This window comes from Pleurodeles waltl, chromosome 2_2 (assembly GCF_031143425.1).
Source record: "Pleurodeles waltl isolate 20211129_DDA chromosome 2_2, aPleWal1.hap1.20221129, whole genome shotgun sequence".
Classification (NCBI taxonomy): Eukaryota; Metazoa; Chordata; class Amphibia; order Caudata; family Salamandridae; genus Pleurodeles; species Pleurodeles waltl.
This window is the reverse complement of record NC_090439.1, coordinates 783,892,782-783,916,691: the sequence shown is the minus strand read 5'-3', so window position 1 is coordinate 783,916,691 and position 23,910 is coordinate 783,892,782.

The window sequence follows — 23,910 nt, the reverse complement described above, 5'->3', positions numbered from 1 at the left end:
GCAAGTGAGCAGTGTGTTGTGATGGGCGTGCTGGTGATGGAGGTATTGGCTGAGGATGTAGTGCATGCAGGTGTGAGTGGTGACGAGACTGGCATGGAGGTGGAGGACGTGAAGGAGGGGGACACAGTGGAGGCTGTGGATGTTTGCATGGGTATGGTGCTTGTGTGAGTGCCTGTGGGATGTGTGGTGCTTATGTTTGCCCGAGCCACTTTTGTGTGTTTCCTCTGTGTTTTGCCTTGTCTCAGCTCTTCGTATTCTGCCTGGTCTTAGCCTGTCTGTCTCTCTGTGTTTTGTCTTGTCTCAGCTCTTCGTATTCTGCCTGGTCTCAGCCTCTGTGTTTTTGTCTTGTCTTAGCTCTTGTGTTTCAGCCTTGTCTTAGCTCTTTGTAGCCTGTCTGTTTTCTCTGTATTTTGCCTTCTCTTAACCTGTTAGTTAATTAGTTTTGACATTTTTTACTGCCCCGTGTGACCCCTGCGGCCCGCGCCCCTCGAGCCCCCATTCGTCCACGCCTCCCGCCTCCCAGCTGCTCGTCCCTCCCTCCTCCCCTTCTTAATGGCGGTCGCTGCACGAGAGCGCAGCGGGCGTGCCGCTGGCGCGCCGGAGGCGCATCAGAGCCAAGCCCGTCTGTGCCCGCCCGCGCCTGGACCGCGCCCAGTGCAACCCCCCCTAGTCCACAGAACCCCCGCACCTCCAGACGCCACTACACTGCCAGCGACCTGAACGCCCTCAACCCTGGCCGCTCCACAGCTTGCTTCCAGTCCTCACCAAGAAACACCCAAGGACCCTTCTCCTGCCACAACTGCAGATTTACCTGCGACAGACCCACCAAACCACCAAGAACTAGAACCAACCACCTCCACTGCATACTCCTCAACAGCCGCTCCGCACGCAAGCATGCCATCGAGCTCTGGGACCTACTCGACACCTCAGCCCCGGACGTTGCCTTCCTTACCGAAACCTGGTGGAACGAGTCCTTGGCACCCGACATCGCCACAGCCATCCCGGAGGGCTACAAGATCACCCGCAGGGATCGCACAAACGGAATCGGAGGAGGTATAGCCATCGCCCACAAGGCCACCATCAAGGTCCACACCCACACGGACGACACCCTCAAGACCGCCGAACATCTACACTTCCAAATACACACCGATCCCAACACCACCCTCAGAGGAACGGTCGTCTACAGATCCCCGGACCAAAGACACCCTTCAGCGATGCGTATCTCTCACCTCGCCAGCACCCACGCACTCGCCTCCACAGACTACATCCTCCTAGGAGACCTTAACTTCCACCTCGAGAACAACAACGACGCCAACTCCACCACCCTGATCGACAACCTCGCCAACCTCGGCCTCAGACAACTCGTCACCACACCCACCCACGCAGCCGGCCACACGCTTGACCCCATCTTCTCCACAAGCGCCCACATCACCTTCAACCACACCACCGAACTCCACTGGACCGACCACCACTGCATCCACTTCTCCTTCCAGAAAAAGGTTAAACACCATCGTATCCTACAGCCACCCCGCCGCCACTGGAGCAAAATCACCCAAGACCAGCTGACCAGCGCCCTCGCCAAGAACCCGCCTAACGACCCCACCGAACCAGACACCGCCGCCTAAAACCTCAGACAGTGGATCAACGACTGCGCCAACTCCCTCGCTCCACTCAAGAAGTCATCCAACAACCAAGCCGCCAAGAAAGCCACCTGGTTCACCAAAGAGCTCCAAGCGCAACTGCCGGAAACTCAAGAACAAATGGATCACCGAATACACACCTGACAGCCTCACGGCCCACAAAGACGCCACCCACAGACACCACCAACTAATCAGACTAGCCAAAAGATCCTCATTCAAAGACCGCCTAGATAACAACGCACACGACAACAAGGAGCTCTTCAGCATTGTGAAAGAACTCTCCAACCCCAGCGCCAACATCAACGACATTTTACCCTCACAAGAGCTCTGCGACTCCCTGGCCATGTTCTTCCACCAAAAGATCACCAATATCCACAACAGTTTCAACACCACAGCCGCCCCCACCATGCCAGACACCACCCCCGCTAACACCACCCGCTCCGATCGCCTAACCTCTTGGGCCAACGTCAGCGACACCGAGACACGCAAGATCATGAACTCCATCCACTCTGGATCACCGTCAGACCCATGCCCCCACCACGTGTACAACAAAGAAGACGCAACCATCGCTCCCCAATTACGGAAGGTCATCAACATCTCCTTCGAAACAGCAACATTTCCAGAAAGCTGGAAACACGCCGAAATCAACGCCCTCCTTAAGAAGCCCAAAGCAGACCCTCAGGAACTTAAGAACTTCCGACCCTTCTCCCTGCTCCCGTTCCCTGCGAAGGTCATCGAGAAAATCGTCAACGCACAACTAACTCGCCACCTCGAAACCAACGACATCCTAGACCCCTCCCAGTCTGGCTTCTGACAAAACCACAGCACCGAGACCGCGCTCCTCACCGCCACAGACGACATCGGACGCCAAATGGACGACGGCGAAACATCAGCCCTCATTCTCCTGGACCTATCAGCCGCCTTCGACACGGTATGCCATCACACTCTGAGAACCTGCCTCTTCGAAGCCGGAATACAAGAAAAGGCCCTGGAGTGGACTACATCCTTCCTTTCCAACAGAACCCAGAGAGTCCGCCTCCCTCCCTTATGCTCCGAAGCCACCAAACTCATCTGCGGCGTACCCCAGGGCTCATCCCTCAGCCCAACCTTATTCAACATCTACATGGCACCCCTCGCTCAAGTAGCCCGCCAATACAACCTCAACATCATCTCCTATGCCGACAACACCCAGCTCATCCTCTTCCTCACCAAGGACCCGCACACTGCCAAGTCCAACCTCCACGAGGGAATGCAGGCTGTTGCCGAATGAATGAGAAACAGCCGCCTGAAACTTAACTCGGACAAGACGGAGGTCCTCATCCTCGGACCCAACCCCTCCGCCTGGGACGACTCCTGGTGGCCAACATCTCTAGGAACCCCACCGACACGACCAACCACGCACGCAATCTGGGCTTCATCCTCGACTCCTTCCTCTCCATGTCAAAACAGGTCAGTGCAGTCTCCTCCTCCTGCTACAACACGCTCCACATGCTCCGCAGAATCTTCAAGTGGATCCCAACAGACACAAGAAGAACAGTAACACAGGCCCTCGTTAGCAACAGGCTAGATTACGCCAACGCACTCTACACAGGCATCCCGACAAAACACCTGCAGCGCCTCCAACGCATCCAAAACGCCTCCGCCTGAATAATCCTCAACGTACCACGCCGCAACCACATCACACCCTATCTGAGAGACCTCCACTGGCTCCCCGTTGACAAGAGGATCACATTCAAGCTCCTCACCCACGCACACAAAGCACTCCACAACACCGGACCTGCTTACCTCAACAACAGACTCAGCTTCTACACCCCCACCCGACAGCTCCGCTCCGCAGACCTCGCACTCTCCACCGTCCCCCGCATCCGCCGGCAGATCCTTCTCCTACCTCGCCGCCAAGACATAGAACACTCTCCCAACCAACCTGTGACGGACCCAAGACCTACTCACCTTCAGAAGACTCCTCAAGACCTGGCTCTTCGACCAGTAGAAGCGTTCCTCTCCCCCCCTCAGCGCCTTGAAACCCTAACGGGTATGTAGCACGCTTTATAAATATATTGATTGATTGATTGATTGTGTTGATGTGTGTGCATGCTGGTCTGATGGTATGCTTGGGATAGGGTGAGGTAGAGGGGATTGGGTCGGGGTGGTGGAGGTTGGAGGGGGGAGGCTGGACACAGGGACAATGGCTGCCATCAGTGCTGAGGCCAGAGCCTGAAATGCTCTCTTTTGGGCCGCCACGCCAGAATGAATGCGCTCCAGTTATGCATTTGTTTGCTGCAAATGCCTCTCGATACCCTGGATGGCATTCAGAATGGTTGACTGCCCAACAGTGAGGGCTCTCAGGAGGTCAATAGCCTCCTCACTGAGGGCAGCAGGGCTGACTGGGCCAGGGCCTGAGGTGCCTGAGGCGAAAGAGATGCCCTCCCTCCTGGGTGAGCGGCCACGGGAAACACGCTGAGGGGCTGCTGGGAGGGCGGTGCTGGTAGGGGGCAGCTGTACCTGTTGTTGCGGTGGGCACAGAGGTGCCGGCCCCCGCAAGGGAGCTCCCATCAGAGGAGGAGTCGCTGTCGCTTGTGTCCCCTCCTGTCTCAGTCATGGAGCTTCCCTCGCCCTCCGTCCCACTGGTGCCTTCAGACTCCATACATTCACCCTCCTGGGCCATGTGGGTTGCATCTCCCTCCTGCTCCGGTGCCACTGCTCCTCCGCCAGATGATGCTAATGCACACAGGGACAGGGTGACAAAACAAAAAGGGGGGATAGACAGAGGAGACACATGGTCAATGCCAGCAACACCACTACCGTTGGCGGACACTACACACAGGGAGCAGCCCTATGCAATAAGGCCAGGCACTAACAGTTCTTAGGAAAATCACCTCCCCATGGGGAACTATGCCTAACACCATTTGCTGAACACCTAGAACCCACAGGAACCTGACTAGTTGTAGATGGCCTCTGCCACTATTGGGGTTGGAGTGCCACAGAGCCTGCCTAACAAGGGACCTACCCTAGCAAGTTTGCCCTGGCCTAGGGGAACCCACAGCCCACATCCTCTACCCAGACACCTCGTAAAGCGCGCAGAGCCAGCTGAATGAGACTGTACTCACCCCCTTATGGCTGCTGTGATGCCCTCAAGTGCCCATCCAACTCTGGATATGCCACTGCCAGGATCCGGAACATCAGGGGGGTCATGGTGCGACGGGCACCCCTTCCACGTTGGGAGGCCATCCCCAGCTGGGCCTCCTCCGTCTTCTTGCTCCAGCGGCGCAGTTCCTCCCATCTCTTGCGGCAGTGGGTGCTCTGTCTATGATAGACCCCCAGGGTCCGCACTTCCTTGGCGATGGCACGCCAAATACCCTTCTTCTGGTGGGCGCTGACCTAGAGGAAAGGTACAGGAGGAAAGGACATTACTCACCTGTCTGGTTCTTCTTACTCATTTCCCACAACTTCCCACCCATGTCCTGAAACACATACACTGACCATCCTCACATGCAAGCCACAGCCCCCCCCCACATGTATCTTCCATCCAGGCCAATTCGTACATTAATGTCCCATCCATCATGCTCACAGTGTACTCACCTGTTTGTCTAGAGGACTGTAGAGTAGCGTGTACTGGGGAGAACCCCATCCACCAGTTTGTCCAACTCCCCCGCGGTGAAGGCAGGGGCCCTTTCCCCAGACACTGTAGCCTTTGTCGCTTCCAGACACAGGCCACAGCAGCACTTACAGGGGAAGGTCCTCTCCTGTTGAAGGTCAGGTATCAAGAGAGTGAACAGATAGAAAATGGCGGTCACGTCCGCGGCGGTGCATACCGTCACCGCCTGCGTGCATCATCATTGGCTCCTCGAACCCATAGGGCCCAATGATAACCAATGCTGAATTGCGCATTGGTCTTCGACTGCCTACCGCGACGCTGCACAACGTCAGCGCAGTTACCTCATTTCCCCTTGTCCCACCTTACAGGTCAGGCAGCCACCATTTTAGGGGGGCACCTGGCAAGGCACCTAACTGCATCACAGCACATTTGGGCAGGAATACGGACAGACAGCGCCACACACTGATTAAATCACACTAGTGCAAAACACCCTTGTGCAACCCGTGTGGTATATGACCATCTGCTCACCATTCTCCTCCATAGGGCACATCCGCTGGGGCAGATGATGAGATGGCGTCATCCTCCGGTGTACAGACCCCTCGTGGACCTGTCGGCAATGGAAGACAGACACATCATTATCACCTACAGACTTGACCGTTCCACAATCCATGAATTGTGTGCCCAGTTGGAGGCTGACCTGAAGTCAGCTATCTGCCACCCCACAGGAATCCCCCCTCTAGTGCAAGTCCTGTCAGTGCTCCATTTCCTGGCCAGTAGTTCCTTTCAAACAACAGTGGTCATGGCATCAGGGATGTCTCAGCCAATGTTCTCCAACGTGTTGACCAGAGTGTTGTCTGCCCTGCTAAAAAACATGCACAGCTACATCGTTTTCCCCCAGGTGGAGGATTTGCCCACAGTGAAATGTGACTTCTATGCCCTGGGACATATCCCCAACATCATTGGTGCTATTGATGGTATACATTTGGCATTTGTCCCACCCCGCAGGAATGAACAGGTGTACAGAAACCGTAAAATCTACCATTCAATGAATGTGCAGATGGTGTGTTTGGCAGAGCAGTACATCTCACATGTGAATGCCAAGTATCCTGGCTCTGTGCATGACGCTTATATTTTGAGAAAAAGCAGCATCCCTTATGTGATGGGCCAACTCCAGAGGCACTGTGTGCGGCTAATAGGTGAGCCTAAGGTCCCCACACAGTACGAATAGGTGTTAGGGTATGGGAAAGTCCCTAAGGGTTTGTGTATGTCTAACAGATACACTTCGATATTTGCAGGTGACTCTGGTTACCCCAACCTGTCATGGCTACTGACCCCATTGAGGAATCTCAGGACAAGGGCAGAGGAACGCTACAATAAGGGACATGGGTGAACTAGGAGGATTATAGAGCGGACTTTCGGCCTCCTGAAGGCCAGATTCCGGTGCCTCCACCTGACAGGTGGCTCCCTATACTACTCACGAAGAAGGTGTGCCTGATAACCGTCGCATGCTGTATGTTGCACAACGTGGCTTTGCGACACCAGGTGCCTTTTCTGCAGGCGAATGGGCCTGATGTTGGTCTTGTGGCAGCTGTGGAGCCTGTGGACAGTGAAGAAGAGGAGGCAGAAGATGAAGATATTGACAACTGAAACAACATCATCATGCAATACTTCCAGTGAGACATAGGTAAGAGACTGGCACTGCTCCTCTCATATCAGACTACTGTAGGACATTGCAAAAGTCTGCCTTTTTCCCTCTGTGTATGGACCCTGACAGTTCACTTTGGCTTTCCTTTTCTCAGATCTAGGTACCACATTCTGCCTTCTGCTATGTTCACTGCTGCCCAACAACTGTCATATGTGCAAATGAACATTGACATTGATATCTGTCAGAGAGGTTGTAATAACATATTTGTGAAAGTACAGACTGACTCCAGATTGTTTTGTGATTCAAGGGTGTTTATTTCAGTGCTAATAAGTGGAGGGGGATGTGCAATGGGCTGGGGTGATGGTGGAGGAATATCCATGGTAGAGTCTAGTCTCTTTGTATCACAGGTGCATTGTCCAAGGGGGCATAGGAAGTGGAGCAATGGCAGTTCAAGGTGGTCAGGGTGACATAGTGGGCCAGAAGAGTGACAGTCAGGAGAGTTTTATTTCCTGGCGGGGGTCTTGGCAATGTTCTCTGTCTTGTGCCTGGATCGCAGGGACCGTTTGCGGGGTGGTTCTCCTTCTGCAGGGGGTGGGGTGCTGGTGGCCTGTTGGTCCTGTGGCGGGACCTCCTGTCCACTAGCGCCAGCGAACGTGGAGGGCTGTTCATCATTTGGGCTAGTGTCAGGGGCCCGTTGGTGTGCTACTGTCTCCCTAATGGTGTTGGCCATGTCTGCCAGCACCTCTGCAATGGTGACCAGGGGGCTATTAATGGACTTCAAGTCCTCCCTGATCCCCAGGTTCTGTTCCTCTTGCAGCCGCTGGGTCTCCTGAAACTTGGCCAGTACTGTGCCCATGGTCTCCTGGGAATGGTGGTAGGCTCCCATGATGTTGGAGAGTGCCTCGTTGAGAGTGGGTTCCCTGGGCCTGTCCTCCCCCTGTCGCACAGCAGTCTTTCCAGCTTTCCTGTTGTCCTGTGCCTCTGTCCCCTGAACCGTGTGCCCACTGCCACTGACCCCATGTCCCTGATCGTCCTGTGTTAGTGGTTTTGCCTGGGGTCCCAGAAGTGGTGGACACTCTGCTGATTGACGTGTCCTGGGGACAGTGGCATGGGCCCGCTGGGTGGGTGCTGTGGTGGTGTTTCCTGAGGGGGGAGGTTCAGTGGTGGTCTGGGACTGTGGCAGGGGAACCGACTGTCCAGAGGTCCCTGATGGGCTGGGCTGGTCATCTTGATCCAGGCGTGAGGAGCTGCTGTCATCACTGTGGGCCTCTTCTGTGGGGGGACTGGATATGGCTGGCACCTCCTGTCCGGTGACGTTGGGTAGGGATCCAATTGGGGTGTAAATGCATAGTTATTGTATCTGTGTGTGCCATCTTGTGCAATGGGTGAGTTTCCCTCTACTCCTGTGCTTGCATTATTGCCTTGGCCCTTGTGTGAGTGGTGATTTTGTGGGCTGGGTGAGTCTCTCTACCGGACATGCTTTGGTGATGGGTGTCCATGCAGGACTGTAATGGGTGTCCATGCATTGGTGTTACATGCAGGGATTGGTATTGGGATGTGTGGGTTGTGATAGTGGGGTATCGGTGAGGTTGTGAAGTGATGGGAGTGAGGGTAAGGGTGGGTATGTGATAGCATGCAGGTCGGGTGGGGGATATAATAGTAAAGATTTGACTTATCTGAGTCCAGTCCTCCTGCTACTCCTGAGAGGCCCTCAGGATGCATGATTGCCAAGACTTGCTCCTCCCATGTTGTTAGTTGTGGGGGAGGAGGTGAGGGTCTACCGCCAGTCCTCTGTACGGCCACCTGGTGTCTGGATACCATGGAACGCACCTTCCCCCGTAGGTCATTCCACCTCTTCCTGATGTCATCCTGTGTTCTTGGGTGCTGTCCCACTGCGTTGACCCCGTCGACAATTCTCCGCCATAGCTCCATCTTCCTTGCAATGGATGTTTCCGGCACCTGTGATCCGAATAGCTGTGGCTCTACCCGGATGATTTCCTCCACCATGACCCTGAGCTCCTCCTCAGAAAACCTGGGGTGTCTTTGAGGTGCCATGATGTGGTGTGGGAGATGTGTGAGGTGATGTTTGTTGTGATGTGTTGGGGTGTGTTCTTTGAGGTGTGTGGTTGTTGTATGAGTGATGGTGTTGTGTGCCTCTGGATGCTGGTGTTGTCTATGCTATTCTCTCTCTCTCTGCTTCTTCCAAAATTTTCATTGTAAGGGGTTGTGGGTAATGTGGGTGTGTGTTTTATAGTGGTGTAGATGTGTGGGTGTGGTATGTGTACGTGTGTCAGGTGTGTGTATTTTGAATTGTCCAATGTGGTTGTGTTTTGTAAATGTGTGTGTATTTTGAGCGTGGCGGTGTGTACCGCCAATGGATTACTGCAGTTGAATGACCGCTGCGTTGATTCGTGGGTCGTGATACTGTGGGCGTATTCCTGTTGGCGTGACGGTGTAGGTTTTGCTATTGCCAGTTTATCACTGACCTTCGGTGTGGCCGACTTGTGTGGGTGTCTGTACTGTGGCGGATTTCTAGATGTGGGTCATAATACCTGTAGCGGATTTCAGCTGCGGCCACAGTATGTTGGCAGCCGTCAGCACGACGGTAAGCGGGATTTACCTCCAGGGTTGTAATGAGGGCCTAAATGTTCACTAGACACCTTTCATGGATAAATGGGCACTATACATGTGAAGCGAAGAAGAATCCTAAGCGACTCTCCTAAAATATCTATAAATGTCAGATTCACTTTGATAGAATTGTACCATATTTATAAGACTAATGTCACCCCTATGAGAATTAACAGGGTTTACTCAGATACACATGCAAATTGTCCCAGATGTGGAGAGGAAGATTCTGACTTTCTTAACATAATCTGGTAATGTTCTAAGCGAGTGTTCCAAAACTCTGGATCGTGTCCCACTGGTGGGTGGCGAAACGATTCTTGGTGAGTAGTGAAAGACATGGTCTGTATGTAAGTTATTACAAATTATTTGCCCTGTTTGTGCACCAGTGGAAAGTTGCTAAACAATGCCCCCTAAGTCCACTTTTAACAAACCCTTGCAAGTATTCCCAAGCAAGACTCAGGGTGAATGTTCAGGTATATGTTGCTGTTGGTGTTCTATTTCACATAGCTATTTCAACAGAGAATGAGCTCACTATACATGGTCATACACAACTATACCACTTGTGTATGATCTTTACACATAATTTTAGAAATATGGATGCGGCCTGACAGCCATATCTGCAAGCTTTGGCCTGAGTCAAGTCCCATAGTTGGGTCAACATTCTTTAATTCGGGACAATTTACATAATCTACTGTGCTTGTACTAAAATTAATCTGACCTTGTGTAATTTAATGTGCAAACATTATATGTATGTGGAGTACAAAATGCTCCACTGGGCCTCATTTTAACAGAAAAGTGGATATGAGCTCTACCCCATACTTTGCTTCAGAAGGGGTTTCTCATATTTTCTAAAGTCACTTGCATCAACACCAAGACTTTTTCAGAAGCCTTGTGATTTTAGTGAACTTATGCCAAAGACCAGTACCCCTCTCTGAAAAGCATTTGTGCTCCAGACCCCATTGCAGTTCAACACCTGCCTTTTTTATGGGTGTATCAATATCTTGACCACAGTAAAAGTTGTAATGTTTAGCTGTTATTACCTTTAAAAATTGCCCTGTCTTGTGTCCATTACAGCTAGGTGGGTCGCACACATTTGTTCTAAAAACCTGGTTTTGGTTCTAAAAGGTTTGGGAAGCACTGCTCTGATCTGTCAGATTATCGGGGGCAGGTAGGTGAAACAGTGAGGCAACAGTTAGGAATATACAGAAAATGCCTGAAGTTTGCATAGTAGGGATGTATGCTAAGCCCACGAAACAAGCTGATTTAATTGATCTAGCACCAGGCTTGACAAAAGAGCAAATAATGAGGAACTGGAAAACCAGTTAAAAGTCCCAATTTAAGATCATGTTATAGAGAGGTACAGAAGTGAACGGAATGACAGGTGAAATGCAAGATAAGAAAGGTAGTTGTGACAAGAGTCTGGGATGTATATTGACATTCATACCTGAAGGAGAGGAAGGCAAGACAGATCTCCCCCTGTAAGAGCTAGAAAAGGGGAATACAGTAATACCCACCGCTTCTTCTATATTCCCCTCCCTGCCCCATTTCTTTCCCAATACCTCTAACCTCTACACATACATCAGCCTTCTGAAGCAAATAAGGTTAAACCCCCTTGGCCCTGCCAAATTATGACTCTTTGTGAACGAGGGAGGTATACCTGCCCTCAACTTTGAGCTGTATTACTTGCAGTACAGCTGCAGTGGGCTACTGCAGTGGGTTAAAGATCAGTTACATATTAATGTTCGGTTGTGATGCTATACTGAGATCAAAACAAGTTGAATACTAAATGGGATGTGTAGCAAAGTGTCCCTTTTGGACATGGTCACCCCCACTTTTTGCTCACTAGTACTGAGATTTTTCGACTGAGGTGCACTGGGTTCCTACTAAACAGGTCCCCAGTGCCAGAGCTCTTTCCCTAACACTAGTTACATTGTATACACCTGGCACACACTCTTGTACCTCTGTAAGTCTCTAGTAAATGTTACCCCTGGTACCTAGGGCCTGCGTACTAGAGAGGGCCCCTAAGAGCTGCAGCATGCATTGTGCCAACCTCAGGGACCCCCTAAATGTGGCATGCAGCCTGGCATTACAGACTGGGTGCAGACTGGGTGTCATGGTGCAAGCCATGAGAAAACACGACATGACACTCACTGAATGTACATACATGTAAATCACCCCTACTGCAGGCCTTAGAGCCCTAAGGCAGGGTGCATTATATTTATTGTGAGGACATATCCGCCTGAGCAGATATGCCCCTGTGATGTCTAATTCGAGTAATAGATGTTACAGGTGAACAGGAAACCCATCTTAAGATGTGTGCTGGACACTCGTCATTACGAGTTGCCCAGCTACATAATGGTTTCACTGAAACCTTGTCTTAATAAACCAAGACTGATACTAGTATTGGGTTTTTTATGACATTCACCCAGAGGACACCTTAGAGGTGCCCTCTGAACCCCACTAGTCCTCTAGCGTTCTGGCTGACTGGAATCGACCAGCCCGCCACCACAGACGACCCTGGAGGTGAGAGCCTGCGCTCTCAGGAGCAAAAAACAATACCGGCTCCAGAGGAAGGTCTTCACACCTTCCCGGAAGGATGGAAGCCAAAGCCAGGGACAGCAAAGACCATACCGCCTTTAGTATGCAACCCTGGGTCCCTCTAGACCTGGGAGTTGCCACCCCATGCCCTGAAGCCCATTTGGCACTAAGACAAGTGGGAAATTAGTTATTCAGTAGGTGTGTCCCCCCCCTTTGGGCTAGTCACACCTCTAAAGTGGGCTACCTGAAGTGGGCACTCGAGGAAATGTTCCACCATCTTGTTTTGGTTGAACTAGAAATTCTGGGATGAGTTAGGCCCAATTCCTATAGGAAGTGGTAATATAGAGGGTATATTGTATTGTATTGTAATAGTGTTTATATAACGCTTACTACCCCTGACGAGGCGTCAAAGCGCTTTTCGGCGAGTAGCACGCTACTCCGGAACCCAACAAGAATTAGTGGTGGAGTAGTATAGGGAAATATGAGTACAGTTTTAGTATTATTATGAGTTAATTTGAGCCATGGATATGAGAGTTTGTTAGTTAGATTGACTGGAGTAATGGAGGGGTGGGGGAGGAAAGAATCCAGAAGTGTTAATTGGGAGTTTATAGTAATAGGATTTAGGCTTGGGATGAGTAAAGGGAGAAAGGAGGAGGGAAGAGTCTGTGGAAGGGGTTAGGGAGATCATAGTAGCAGGGTGAGATAAATGAGGGAGAATATAGTAAGGTTGTTTGGGAGATCATGGTAGTAAAGTGAGGTTTGGTGAGTTAGATGTGGAAGCAGAGGGAAGAGCTTAGGCAGAGTTATTTAGGAGATGAAAGTAGTAGAATGGATTTGGGATGTGTCAGAGTGGGAATGGAGGATAGATTGATAGAGACGATATATGGTGATGGGTAGATAAGTGTGATATGAGATGAGAGCAGGGATTCATAAGTATCTAGTATAACAACTTATCTAGGAGTTCTGCAATAACCTACGAACATGTTAAGCATAGAATAACATATTCACACACATATATATATATATATATACACACACACACACACACATGAATACACACACATATATGTATATACATATTTAAACCATGAGTAAATATACTTAGTTAAACAGGTTTAAAGTGTGTGTGTGTAGTTTATTGTTATGACATAGTAGCGATACATATTTTCTAAAGAACTATATATAACTAGAATATACACATAATCAGAAAAAAGTAATTATCAACATAGGCATATGCAGTTCATAGTTGTTTGAATATGGTGGTTATGAAGGAAAGATCCAACTCTTGAGTAGTTTTCTGAATAAAAGATAGTTATCTGTGGCTCTTATCGTTGGGGGTAATGAATTCCATAGTTTGGCTGCTTTAACGGAGAAGGCTGTACCACCCATAGTCTTTTTTTTGTATGGTGGTGTTCTAAGGTGGGGTGCCAATCTTGAGCGGAGGTTTCTTTGTTGAATGTATTTGGTTATTTTGTTTCTGATAAAAACTGTCCTGTTCCATGTATAGCTTTGTGTCACGGTTTTGGGCGGGTCTGATCAGGACTCTGGTTGGGACACCCCTTGAGGTCACCGAATATCCTAAAGAGGTAGTGTACTGGAGCAGAAGAGCAGCTAAAGGCATACACGGAAAGGATGGCTATGGACAGACACAGGAAACAGGAAAGTAAAAGCAGAGCAACCCTTGTGTGAACAAATAGGAAACGGATTACTAGTGGACAAACACGCTGGGGTTGTACACAGAGTAAGGCGCAGAACCTCCCACAGTGACAGGGAATCTCAATGCCTCTGTGCAGTTTGCTCTTACAGATAGTCACCCTGCCAGCCCCATAGAAAGGAGGCAGCAGAAGTGATTCTGTCTCTGGACCATAGAGCACAAACAAGGATAGTACTTACATACACAGGACACGCTCTTGTGGGTCCAGCTGGAAACACAGTGGCGATTCCTGAGAAAACAGCAATAGCACACTGTCACTGTTAGGCACGAAATACAACGTATAACACTGGACAAGGATGGGGGCTGGAATTGCCTCCTGGAAACCAGGAGCCAACCCCAGTACACAGGAGGACACGTATACACTGGTGAAGACTGATAGAACACTTACCAGACACAAAGAACCAAGAAGAAACAGAAACAGAAGGGAACAAACAAAGAGGCAGAGGCAAGAACTAGGAACAGGCTCAGGCTGAAGCAAAGGCGGGACTAGGACTTGAAAACAGGGCGCAAACTTCTGGCTGGGACAAACAGAGACAGGACTGGGAAACTGAGAACAGGCTCTGGCTGGAACAGGCAAGGACAGGACTGGAATACAGGGAGTAGGAAATGAGCAGTAAACAGGACTGGGAAACAGAGAGAAGGTTCAGGCTGAAACAAGGCAGGAGCAGGGCAGAGAAACAGGGAGCAGGCTTTGGAAGAAACAAACAGATACAAGGCTAAGAGATAGAGAGCAGACTCTGGATGGAACAATCAGTGGCAGGTCAGAGAAACAGGAAACAGGATCAAGCTGGAACAGAACAGGAACAAAACTGGAACACCATCCGACAAAGGGTCTGTAACACAAAGGAATTGAAGTCCAATGCACGACGGGGAGCTTGAGGAAATGGCTGCTTATAAGCAGTTCCAAGCTGGGCTGCACAGGAGAGGTTTCAGGTGTGTGTGGTTTCGGACACTTGCAAGTCCTGGAGGAGAGGATCCAGTGAAAAGGAGCAACTGGACTTCTCCCATTGAAAACAATGGGAAACAGAATCCGGGTTTTCCTGACTACCAAGCTGTGCATTATGGGATTTGCAGTCCCAAGAAGCAATTGTAGTCCTACACAAGTGTACCATGGAGAAAAGAGAAACAAACAGGAGTCAGCAAGGGACTCTAGATAGGTGTTCAAGGTGATTCCCAGGCTTCTGACAGTCCCCTTACAGCGCCCCCTGGAAATGGGACGACTGAGTCGTAACAGTATACCCCATCCCACCAGTCCGCTCAAGAAGAGAAGGCGATCCTTTGGCTGAAAAAAGTTGAAGAGGAAAAGCCAAAGCAAGAAAATCCAACACCAACCTTGGTTAATAAGTTTACAGTCCTGCCATAGGTGAAACTTCCAATGAGCAAAGCATGTATTAATACCCATATAGGCTCCGATGTCTTTCCTCTTTATTGTTCGAGTGATACGGGAGGAATGCATGGAGTTGGTTTCTGGTGAAGTGGATTCAGGAGCAAGGAGATCTGGAATGGCATTATGGACGGTATTCTTTAGGACATTAGTTTCCTGTTCAGTACTGCCGTCTTTGGAGGAGATAATTGGCGTATTAGTAACTGTAAGGTCTGTAACATCTTCTGACAAGCAGGATTTGTCTGTTTCTGCAGCAGTATTTACATTGATTGTGGTCTGAGGCTTGCAAAGCATAGAGACTTGGGAAACCTGGGTAACTGGTGTTCTCAAAGTAAACATGAAAAAGTCCGAATTTTCTTTCGTCTTGGATGACTTCGGAGTATCAAATTCAGGAGCAACAAGAGTTTTCAAGTCTTTAGAAACTGGATTAACATCTGTAAATGTAGAAGTTCCACAAGCTAATTCTTTAGGGTGATCTTCAGACAAGACTGAGACTTCATCATTGCAAGTGCTCTGTGGTGTATTCATGGTATCAGAAATGGTTTCTTTGCAAAGTGTTTCTACTACAGGTAGTTGATCTTCAACTCTGTTACCACTGAAAGGTTGTTCTTTGGAAAGAAATAGAACTGGAGTCTCTTCAGAAATCACCTTTACACTGTTACCTAAGTTTTCAGCTCTAGCCTTTGAATTGATGATGGTTTCTTGCAATAAAACACTAAGAACAGTACTTATCATCAGATCTTCGAATACAAGATTCAAATTCAAGTCTTTAGTTTTAGTGGGACATATTATATCTTTCAGTACTTGAGCTTCGGTTTCAGATTGCTGGTTTTCAGGAGTCTTTAATTTCAGAGACACAGCAGGTGGCATTGGTGTGGCTGATTTTACATCAAAATCAGATACCGGTAGCTCAGAGATCTGTTCTTCACTAATCGTGGAGCTGGAAACAGGATACACATTGGCAGGGATCAGCAGGTCAGGGTCAGTGGTTGAGGCTGCAACTGTGTCCAGTTCTAGGTGAAGGATCTCATTTCTTATGACAGGCTGTTTAATTTCAGATTGCTGGCTTTCTTCCTTGTCTGAAATCTCCACAGTTTGCTTTGACACAGAAGAGATTCTTAAACTTTCTGAGAAGTCCATTACATTCTTAGTAATTGCGGGTATTTCTTCACAGTCAGAAAATTCCATTAGTTCACTTGAAACAGGAACTGTCTCTTCATTATCTGAAAATTCTATGATATTGTTTGAAAGGGCAGGAGTATCCCCACAATCTGAAAATTCTGGTGTGTGCGCCATTTGAACAGCACTATCTGCAGGTTTGTCCACGGCAAAGCAGGAACCGCTGTCATCACTAGATTCAGATTCTTCAACACTGTTGCACAACTTGCCATTAATCTCCAGAAAAATCATATCTTGGTTTCTTAAGGTGCAGCTATTGGAGTCTGCATCAGAACTCTCTTCTTCCTTTGGCTTTATTTGTTCTGACAGAGGGGCTGAGACACTTCCTTCTGAAGACTCTGATCCATCCTCTGAATCAAAAGGTGTCAAATCTCTCAGAGATGTCAGAGATTCAGTCAACTGTACAGGAATTTTCACTGGAGAACTACAGGCTGAGAGAGACTCTGAAGAAGAGGCTGATATATTTATAACTGGAGCTGTCTTTTGACCGTTATTAATAGAAGGGACAATCTGCTCTATAGAAGTCTTTGGAGAGGCACACAAAGTAGCATACTGTTCTTTAAGCCAAAGCTGGTGATCATTTTCTTTTTTCAGGTTTTCAAATTGCCTTGCAGTAGTTTCCATAAGCTGCTCTGTTACTTCTTCTACCTTACAGATAAACAGAATGTCTGGTTCTGCCAACAGTGAAATATGCATTGATGAAAAGAGCCCACGGGCAAGATTTCTAGTGTATGTTATAACATATTCATCATAGAAGTCCAATATCTGCCTTTTAATCTGCCAAAACTGCTCTTTTAGTGTGTGTATGTCCATTTTGTTTTCAAACCCACTCAGAATAGAAAAGGGTTTAGCAGAGCTTTTAGGGATTGAGACTGGTGTATTATCATCTAGTTTGGGAAGAGCACAAGCCTTCTGAGTGGAACTAAGGAATCCCACAGTCTTTACTGATCCATTTGATACAGGTTCTGTCCTGCTGACTTGAAAGCACTGAGGGACTGGTAGATCCTTACACGAGTCAGCACAACACTTGGGAATTGAGACTGATGTACTGTCATCCAATTTGGGAGGAGCACAAGCCATTTGAGTTGAACTAAGGAATCCCACAGTCTTTACTGATCCCTTAGATACAGGGTCTAGCCTGCTGACTTGAAAGCTCTGAGGGACTGATAGGTCTTTATAAGAGTTAGCACTGCACTTTGAATTCTGAGAAACTGGCCTAGATGGGCTGAAGCACTCAACAGAAAACAAGGGAATCCCTAGTGTGGCTTCTTGAACAGTGTCAGGGTTCTTTGTTTTGGCAGAGTGCTGGAAGTGAACTTGGGATGCGCTAGCATGAGGCAAGGAATTAACCAGTTTTTCTTGAGTGTGAGTGTCTTGTGCAGAGGTAGCAAAAGCACTTCCACGGTTACAAACATTCTTACTGGCTTCAGCTAATAGATATTGCAAAAACTCATTACGTCCTTGTAATTCTTCTACAGACAGGGACTGGGGGTCATAGCCACAAATAACATAATAGTCTATCATTGAAAGATTAGCAAGCCACTCAGTATAGTACTGAACTTGCAAGTTATGGTTTTCTTTAACAAGTCTATCCTTTAAACTAAGGTCTTTTTTAGAGGATTTCAGAGAATGTATAGGCTTAGAAAGGGGTGTCTTAACATGATAGGAAAGCCCTTTAGGTTTGTGTGTGCCTTTACTGCCAGGGGAGCTTGAAATGTTTGGTTTGTGCATTCTGTCACGGTTTTGGGCGGGTCTGATCAGGACTCTGGTTGGGACACCCCTTGAGGTCACCGAATATCCTAAAGAGGTAGTGTACTGGGGCAGAAGAGCAGCTAAAGGCATACACGGAAAGGACGGCTATGGACAGACACAGGAAACAGGAAAGTAAAAGCAGAGCAACCCTTGTGTGAACAAATAGGAAACGGATTACTAGTGGACAAACACGCTGGGGTTGTACACAGAGTAAGGCGCAGAACCTCCCACAGTGACAGGGAATCTCAATGCCTCTGTGCAGTTTGCTCTTACAGATAGTCACCCTGCCAGCCCCATAGAAAGGAGGCAGCAGAAGTGATTCTGTCTCTGGACCATAGAGCACAAACAAGGATAGTACTTACATACACAGGACACGCTCTTGTGGGTCCAGCTGGAAACACAGTGGCGATTCCTGAGAAAACAGCAATAGCACACTGTCACTGTTAGGCACGAAATACAACGTATAACACTGGACAAGGATGGGGGCTGGAATTGCCTCCTGGAAACCAGGAGCCAACCCCAGTACACAGGAGGACACGTATACACTGGTGAAGACTGATAGAACACTTACCAGACACAAAGAACCAAGAAGAAACAGAAACAGAAGGGAACAAACAAAGAGGCAGAGGCAAGAACTAGGAACAGGCTCAGGCTGAAGCAAAGGCGGGACTAGGACTTGAAAACAGGGCGCAAACTTCTGGCTGGGACAAACAGAGACAGGACTGGGAAACTGAGAACAGGCTCTGGCTGGAACAGGCAAGGACAGGACTGGAATACAGGGAGTAGGAAATGAGCAGTAAACAGGACTGGGAAACAGAGAGAAGGTTCAGGCTGAAACAAGGCAGGAACAGGGCAGAGAAACAGGGAGCAGGCTTTGGAAGAAACAAACAGATACAAGGCTAAGAGATAGAGAGCAGACTCTGGCTGCAACAATCAGGGGCAGGTCAGAGAAACAGGAAACAGGATCAAGCTGGAACAGAACAGGAACAAAACTGGAACACCATCCGACAAAGGGTCTGTAACACAAAGGAATTGAAGTCCAATGCACGACGGGGAGCTTGAGGAAATGGCTGCTTATAAGCAGTTCCAAGCTGGGCTGCACAGGAGAGGTTTCAGGTGTGTGTGGTTTCGGACACTTGCAAGTCCTGGAGGAAAGGATCCAGTGAAAGGAGCAACTGGACTTCTCCCATTGAAAACAATGGGAAACAGAATCCAGGTTTTTCTGACTACCAAGCTGTGCATTATGGGATTTGCAGTCCCAAGAAGCAATTGTAGTCCTACAAAGGTGTACCATGGAGAAAAGAGAAACAAACAGGAGTCAGCAAGGGACTCTAGATAGGTGTTCAAGGTGATTCCCAGGCTTCTGACAGTCCCCTTACAGCGCCCCCTGGAAATGGGATGACTGAGTCGTAACACTTTGTGGGTAATACAAAGCAGATTGAAAGTGCATCTTCTGGCAACGGGTAACCAGTGTAGTGCTCTCAAGACAGGGGAGATGTGGGCTTGTGGCTTTATATGTAATAGTAGCCTGGCTGCGGAGTTCTGAATACGTTGTAGTTTTTTCATAATAGATAGAGATGATCCATGGTAGAGGCCATTGGCATAATCCAGTTTGGATAGTACAAGCGAGATAGTAGCTTGCACCTTGTGTGGAAATCCGAGGTGGGGGAAGATGCGTCGTAGAGTCTTCAATGTGATTAAGCTTGTTTGTGCTTATTTGTCCACTTGTGCATTCATAGTTAACGTAGAGTCCATGGTGATTCCAAGGTTTTTAACTTCCATGGATAATTGAGGAGGTGGACCGAGATCATTAGGCCAGGCGCACAGTGGGTCATAACTTTTCCAGTCACCACATATGAGTATTTCTGTTTTGGAGGCATTTGGTTTGAGATGGCTCCAGGTCATCCACTGATCAACGGCTCTGAGGCAACTGAAGATTTCTGAGTTTTCAATGTTTTTGGGGCATTCTAATTTAAGTAGTGTTTGTGTGTCATCTGCATAGCTGTAGCATGTGAGATGAAAATCATTGATCAGTTCTGGTAATGATATCATGTAGATGTTGAAAAGCAAAGGTGAGGCAATTGATCCTTTGGGGACCCTTGCTTTTGTGAGGTAGGGTTTGGACAAGAAGGGGGGAGAATAGATGATATTAGATCTTTTTTGAAGATAGGATGTTATCCAGTCGAGAGTCGAGTCCGGCTTCGTGGAGTCTTTGAATTAGGGTGTTATGGTCAACTGTATCAAAGGCAGCCGAGAGGTCCAAGAGAAGTAGTGCAGCAACTCCATTGTGGTCGACTGTGTTTTTAAGATCATCCTAGATTGTTATGAGTGCTGATTCAGTGCCTCTTTCTGGGTGGAATCCAGTTTGGAAGTCTGAAAGTATAGAATTGTCTTCAATGAATTGTGACATCTGGGTGAATGCTGCTCTTTCTATCAGTTTGCCCAGGAAAGGTCCATTTGTGAGTGTTCTGTAGTTGTTGGGGTCCTGCGGGTCTAGGTTTGTTTTCTTTAATAACGGTCGTATGAATGCTTTTTTTCAGGTCTACAGGAAAAGTTCCTGTAGTTAAAGAGTTGTTGATGATTCTTCCTACAGGTGTGGCAGCAGAAGTAGATAAAAGAATGTTCTTGAAGATTTGTGGTGTACAGGGGTCAGAAGGGCAACCAGAAGGTCTGCTTGCTTTGACCAACTCCATAAATTCACCTTGGGATATTTGTTTGAAGGACTGTAGAGGCTGGGTTGGTTTATTCTTAGAGGGTATTTTAGGAAAGGGGTTGGTGCTGATGGTTTTCTTCTGTTTTAAATAGGAGTCTAATGTGTCTGCCTTGGTTGTGTAATGAGTTGCCAGTTTGTTTGTGAAATCTTGAGTAGTGGGATGACTTCCTTCCATGCATGTAGGTTTTCGAAATTCATTGAGAATTTTTTTTAATTCCTTGGTTGTAGATTTAGCATTTTGAATTCTGTCTGAGTAGTACCTTTTTTAGCTTTTTTGATTGATGATTTGTATATTCTGTTAAGTTTGTGTAGCTGCAGTTTGTCTTGACTGTTGTTTGTTTTGAGCCAGGTCCGCTGCAACTTTCTGATTTGGTGCTTTATCTTTTTAAGTTCTGTGTTTCTCCAAGGTGTTGGTTTTCTTTTGTTGTGTTTACTTTTTCTGAGTGGTATTAGGATATCAAAAGCTTCCTGTGGCCACTCATAACGTTTTGGAACAGAATTAATTGTATCTAGATCTGTGTTGACTGTTAGTTGTGTTTCTAAGTCATCAAAATTGAGTTTGCTCCAAGGTCGATAGGTGCATGTATATAAGTAGTTGTGGGGTGTGTTGATTTGTGGAGTTTTATGTCGGAAAGTTATCAAATGGTGGTCTGACCATGTGATTGGCGTGATGCTATGAATGGTAACTGGTTCAGGCTTAGCAAAAATTACATCTAGGATGTGTCCAGCGATGTGTGTGGAATTGTGTACAATCTGGTGTAGGTTCAATGCGACTAGGCCAGTGGTGATAGCTTTTGGATGGGGTATATTGGGTTTGTCAAACCAAATGTTTAGGTCCCCAAGAATGCATAGGTTGGAGTATAATGTAATAAGGTTTGAGACTGTATCTAGAAAAGCATCTGGGAATGTTGAGTTGTTAGGTGGAGGTCTGTAAAGGAGGAGAAAGTTACAGGAGGAAGTTGGAGTAGGGTGGCACCTGGTGAGGAGGGCTTCACGACCTTGTATGGAAATGTTGTCTGTTTTACTGAGATTTATTGCCTGTTTGAATATAATAGCTAGTCCACCTCCTCTCTCACCTATATGGTTTTGTGTGATGGTTTGATAGCCCGGAGGAATGGCTTTGTGCAACACTGGGGCCATGTCATCTCCCAACCATGATTCTGTTATGAATAGTAAGTCAGGTTGTGTGTCTGTGAGCAGGTCGTAGATGTGGTGCTTGTTTTTTTAGAGTGATCGAGCATTTATGAGCTGGCAGTTTAGAAAAAGTGTGTTAGTGGCAGTGTTGTTTTGTTTAGGAGAAGGGTAAGCAATATAATTTGAGCTTGAAGCAGGTGTGTTGTTAGTTGTGATAACTGTGTGAGGCTCACAATAGTCTTGTTTTTCAATATAGTGTTCCTCTTGCAGCAGGTTTAGGAGGCATTTAGTTGGGTCTGTGTGTGTGGGTGGTGGATTTGGTGGCTGAGAGAGACATGAAGAGTGTACTGTTTTTTGTAGGGTAGCCTTATTATGTAATAGACAAGGGGATGCGAAGTTGTTTAGAGTGGCATGTTGTTTATTTTGTTTGGGTCTGTTTAGAGTGGATGGAGTATGGGTTAGGGGTGGTGGAGGAGTATGTGGATCATAATGTAAGGCTCTAAATTGTGCAATGGAGGAGAGGCGAGTGAATGAAAGTTGCTGGGTTGGGGTGCTTGTGGTAGGTGTTTGGCAAGAGTGAGAATGTAGGGGGTAAAGATAGGAAGGGACTTGTATTCTTTGTGAAGTCATGAGGGTGGGAGTGGGTGTGACGATAAGTATAATTTAAGTTGTTTGTGTTGATTTGATGTGCTGATGTGTGTGGTCTGTATTGTTTTTGTGGAATAGTGAGGGGGATATTGATGTAGCGGTTTTCAGTGAGGGATTTGTATGTGAGTTAGTCTCTGGTGAGTGGAATTAGAGCATTACGGGGTGTTGATGTGTTTTGGACACTAATGTATGAGGTGTGTAGAGGGGATGGATGTGTGTCAGGGGAGTTTGTGTTAGTTGTGATGACTCGAAGAGGTAATATATGTGGTGGCGTGGAGTGAGGGGAATGTATGGTTGTGTGTAATTGGTGAAGAGAGGGGAAGGGTGTTTGTAGATGGTGTGTTGGAAGGCTGGGTTTAGGCATTGTTATGATGAAAAGGTGGTCTGTGTAGAGCAAACAGAGGATAGTGATGTTGGTTTGTATGAACAGGGAGTGTGTATCTGGAGGCTGAAAGTAATGTATAGTGTGGTTTTGTGTTGTGCGGGTGATGGCAGGTTGTGTTAGTGGGAGTGGACAGAGTAATGTTTGCTGTGAGAATGCATGTGTTTGACTGTTGTAGTTGTGGAGGATTTGTGTATATATGTTGTATAAGGGGTATTGTGTTGGATGATGGGACATTGCAATCTGTCTGCGGTCAGTTTGTGATGAATGAGTTAGATGTCTTTGCAGATAATGTGTTTGCATGTTGATGGATGTGTAGGGAGTAAAATGATTTCTGGTCAATTGAGAACTGGGCAGCATTTCTGGCCCTGGGTCCTACAAATTCCAAAGAGGCCAAAACAGGCAACTGCCCTTGTCCTCTCCCCCCTTAGCTAAGCCCCCCGGGCTGAGACGCCCTGAGTCCTACGCTTAAATAGCCCTACTGGCCAATAGAAACGTAGTCCTAACCCTACCCAATCAGATTTGTAACCTTGATTCTAACAACCACTGGGAGACCCAGCCCTAATCACCATTCATACTCCTAATCCTGACAACCAATCACAACCCCAGCCCTAGAACCAGCAACCAATCAGAATCCCAGCCCTATCCACCAATCACAACCCCAGCCCTAGAACCAGCAACCAATCAGAATCCCAGCCCTATCCACCAATCACAACCCCAGCCCTAGAACCAGCAACCAATCAGAATCCCAGCCCTATCCACCAATCCCAACCCAAGCCCTAGAACCAGCAACCAATCAGAATCTCAGCCCTATCCACCAAACACAACCCCAGCCCTAGTCCCTAAACCAATAGGAAGACCAGCCTCCAACAACCTATCACAACAACATATGCAACAACCAATAGGAACGTATCAAAAGGGGCAAGTTAACTGAATTCCAGTCCCTGTGGGAAGGGAGGAG